The sequence below is a fragment of the Canis lupus genome, chromosome 8 (assembly GCF_003254725.2).
Source record: "Canis lupus dingo isolate Sandy chromosome 8, ASM325472v2, whole genome shotgun sequence".
NCBI classification, from domain to species: Eukaryota; Metazoa; Chordata; class Mammalia; order Carnivora; family Canidae; genus Canis; species Canis lupus.
The window spans coordinates 74,403,665-74,408,220 of NC_064250.1; the positions used below are offsets into that span (position 1 = coordinate 74,403,665).

Sequence of the window (4,556 nt, forward strand, 5' to 3'; positions counted from 1 at the left end):
TAGGACTTAACCCCTATAGTCTGGGATTATGCCCTGAGCCAAAGGCAGGCGCACAACTACTAAGTCACCCAAGTATCTCAGGATTCTTTTCCTTTTACTGATTTTATTTATTTATTCATGGGAGATGCAAAGACGGTGTGACAAAGAGCGAGAAGCAGGCTCCTTTCAGGAGTCTGATATGAGACACGATCACCAGATTGGGAACAGGACCTGAGTTGAAGGCAAGCGCTCAACTGCTGAGCCACTCAGGCATCCCAGTACTTTTGTATTCTTATAATAAATGCCCAGTAGTGCAGTTGCTGGATCATAGGGTAGGTTTACTATTACCTATCTGATGTCGCACCATATGTTTTCCCAGAGTGGCTGCAAACTTGCCCACCCACATCTCCTGCCCTGAGAATTCTGCAGGGCCTCAGTTCTAGTGGAGGTGGTATCAGGGTTCATTTAACAAGCAGAGCAAAGCACACCCAGTTAAAAGTCACCACATTCCGGCCACGGATCACATACAGCCCACTGAAGGCAAGGAATGCCTGTGTGGACGCCTGGCCTGAAGGAAATAGCAGCCAAAACAGGACCCCACAGTGGCTGCACCCCACACGACAGACACTCTCTGAAAACCCAGAACCAGCATACTATGTGATGTCTTCATCATAAAGCTGTTATTCTGGAGCAGAAGCTAGAATGGGTATTTGTACACACAGAGGAAGATACAGACCTAGAGAAAATGTCAAGGCTAAGGAATTCAATTCCACTTTTCTGCTCTGATCCACCTCAAATTTGGCTTCTCATGTCAGTCCCTTTGACCCTGCCAAATGAGACAGGACTTCTCTTCTGCCTCCAGATCCAGCAGCTTCCATCCCTGAGGGGATCACATGCATCAGGGGGACTTCCAGCTGTCCACACCATCCAACGTGTAACTACAGCAATGGCATGAAGACACAGAGTTGTGATAATAATATTCCCACAATCCTTGTCTTGTGGAGAATGCCCGATCTCCTGCCTGAAGCCCGTGTCACATGTTAAGAGGTGCTTTCCTCTCTATGTCACTCACTAGGGAGAATATGTGCATGGACCACATATGTCACCATTACTTACTGCAAAATAAAATAAAAATTGTACAACATACATTCAAACACAAAATGAATCCACAGGACTAAGGTAAGAGATGGGAGGGAAATAAATTTAGGTGATTTTGACATAAAATTCCAGAGTCCCCTCTTGATCTTCAGCATATAAAGCAGAGGGAATTCCACACACGGTCTTTGCTATAACAGCATTGGAAGGGAGGAATTCTTAACTCCTGGATCAGGAGTCTCTGAGATTGTCTCATTCCTGGAACATGATAGATAGTTCTTGACTCATTGTGATCAACCATGAAATCACTCAGAGGTCTGAGAGAACAAACACTGCAAGTCTACAGGTGGAAAATCAACCTCCTTTTGAACGTAAGAGGTGTGGATGTTGTCATGGGGAGATATAGCTGTGGCGATGAGGGCAAGAAGGAGGCTGATCCAGAATATTTTGTAAAGTATTATGAGCAGCAGACAGGAAAATCTGAAATTTAGATGTCTGCTTCTATGGGGCATGTGCTGGCTTAAAGCTCCTCAGGTGGTAAAGAGGGAGGAATCCCAGGATACTAACAGTTCTCAAAACCCCAGTGTTGTTGGAAGAATGTGTGGCACCAACACGATGCACAGCTACTAAGCACGGAGCATGGAAGGTGGCTGAGGACAGTGAGTCCAGCTGTAGGTTTCCTACTCTGTTTTGTCATAACCTGAGTCTTTTCGTGGTACCAGGCTGTAAAGGACAAATCAGAGGAGAGACCCTGTGGAGTGTGTCTGGGTGTTGTCACCGCAATCTCAGGCTGGGTGGATTAAAAAGGCGACACTCATTATCCCTGCTCTGGAGTCTGGTACGTCTGAGGTCCAGGTGCAGGCAGATGTTGTGTCTGGAGTGCCCCCACATCCTAGCCGTTACCTTCCCTTTTACCTCACATGGGGCCTGGAGGCAAAGAGCTTCCCAAAGCCTGGCATTTCAGTTTCATGATCCCATCATGAGGATGGATCTCCTGACCTAAGTGCTGCCCTCAGGCCCCACTTCCCCTCCCATCACACGGATGTTATTTTTCAACATGGGGATGATAGAGGTCACACACAGTGAGCTGATATCAGCATTGATGCAGGGGGGACACTGACTCCACACAAGCCCCTCCTCAAGCAGTATCCCATCTTCACCACAGACCCACAACACAAACCCTGAGCCTGTGTCCTTCCCTGGTTCCATCCAAGCATTTATGACTTGCTAAGAGGTTGTGCTGCTCTCAACAGACATGATTGTGAAGGTGATAATGTTTAATACTCTTGTCTGTGTGTGTGTTTCTGATCCTGAGACAGCAAAAATACACAACATCCTGCTGGGCACCCCCGTACCTTCTCAGGTTGTTACTAACATTGCTGCAGGGAGGCTTGTTCAAGACAGTTACCACAACAGGGATCTGTCTTCTCTTGCTTTAGATGGTTGATGCTTCTGTGGCCTCTTATCCTGCATGCACTTTATGCTGCTTCCACCAAGCTTGCTCCTTGAGGTGAGTGGACCTGCGGCGCACAAGTTCAGATGTGGCTCCACTAAATGCATAGTTGATGTAACTGGAGAGATTGCAATTTTTTTTTCACGTAGCGGTAGTAATCAACAAGTGTGAGCAACTTTGTCCTTTGTACATGTTATAAGTGTTTTTCATAAAAAAATAATATTTCTAATTCAGATACTCAAGAGATAAGACCAGGATAATGTGACCATATGACTCCTTGGGGCATACTGCTCAAAGGAGAGGAAGAGCAGACCCTGACAGGAAACCAGCCCATAACCTCCATCTGCACCGACTCCTGGCCCTTCAAGTGACAACTAGTAAGGAGTGTGCACCTCCTAGTGGTCCCGATCCCCTTCTACAGGGAGGTTTGTGTCTGGACTCACACTGAGGTCCCCTCACGGTGTGTGCACAGTAATACACAGCCGTGTCCCAGCTCTCAGGCTGTTCATCTGCAGATACAGTGTGTTCTTGGCATTGTCTCTGGAGATGGTGAATCGGCCCTTCACAGCATCTGCGTGGTATGTGGTACTTCCATCTTTGTTAATTACTGAGACCCACTGCAGCCCTTTCCCTGGAGCCTGGTGGACCCAGCTTATCCAGTAACTACTGAAAGTGAATCCAGAGGCTACACAGGAGAGTCTCAGGGACCCCCCAGGCTTCACCAGTTCTCCCCCAGACTCCACCAGCTGCACCTCACCCTGGACACCTGCAGACACAAGACATACTGGTCAGGAAATGATCCCAATCCCCTGTTTCTCTCACTCACCTCCACTCACAGACTCAAGGTCTCTTGTTCTCCATGAATTACCTTTTAAAATAGCAACAAGGAAAACCCAATGGAGCACAGACTCCATGGTGAGTTGTGTGTGTTCTGTCCTGATCCCTGAATGGGGTCCCCTCGGGATGCTGGGGTCTGGGATCCTCTCCCAGCTGCAGGTTCAGGGATGGGCTGGTTTAATAGGTGGAGGAAAGGCCCTGTTTGCATGCCCTCTGAGTATATAGTTAGCTCCAGACTTAGATTAGATTTTTTACAAGTTTCATAAACATGATTGCATTACATTTGAGGTCAAAATTCTGTAATGTCATGTAACGATATGAAGCGTTCTAACATGTGGACAGAATTAGCTTTGCATCTCTCAATGTCTTATTAAAACCCGTTGGCCAATTTAGGTAATTTTTAGTATATAGCATGTTACCGCCTATGAATATTTAATACGAATTATTTTATTTTTTTGCCAAAGTGAAAGGAATATTTTAATTTTCATTTCTTTTTTCTTTTTTTTAATAAAATAATTTTTATTGGTGTTCAATTTACCAACATACAGAATAACACCTAGTGCTCATCCCGTTCTTTTTTTCTTTTTTATTATAAATTTATTTTTTATTGGTGTTCAATTTGCCAACATATAAAATAAACCCAGGGCTCATCCAGTCAAGTGCCCACCTCAGTGCTTGTCACCCAGTCACCCCCACCCCCTGCCCACCTCCCCTTCCACTACCCCTAGTTTGTTTCCCAGAGTTTGGAGTCTTTCATGTTCTGTCTCCCTTTCTGATTCTTTTAGATAATTTGTTGTTAGTGTGTGGAAACATAGCTTTATTTCACATGTTGATTTTATACCCTGAAGTTTCCCTGAAATAATTAATTTTACCACTTTGTGGAGCTTAAAGGGTTGGCCTCTCTAGCAGATCATGTCATGTGGAAAATGAATTTTTGTCCTGTCTATGGATTTAAATATAATTTATTTTATTATTGCCAAATTTATTGGTTTGATCTTCCAGTAATTGGAGCAGAAAGATTTTCCTTCGTTTCTTCTAGGTTCTTTGGTCTAATTACTCGGTAGACAGAAAACTGATCTAAGGTGAAATGTATTTCATTTTGCAAGTGCATGAGCTCCCTAGAATACAACACCCAGACAGTGACCAAATTATGTAGCCCTTGTGTCACTTCGACAACAAAACATTGGGTTTG

At 44.8% G+C, this 4,556-nt stretch overlaps 1 pseudogene; it reads right to left on the bottom strand.

Moving 5' to 3' along the window:
• Nucleotides 1-440: 440 nt before the first annotated feature.
• Nucleotides 441-3,441, bottom strand: LOC112670968 (immunoglobulin heavy variable 3-74-like; annotated as a pseudogene).
• Between the last annotated feature and the right edge of the window lie 1,115 nt (nt 3,442-4,556).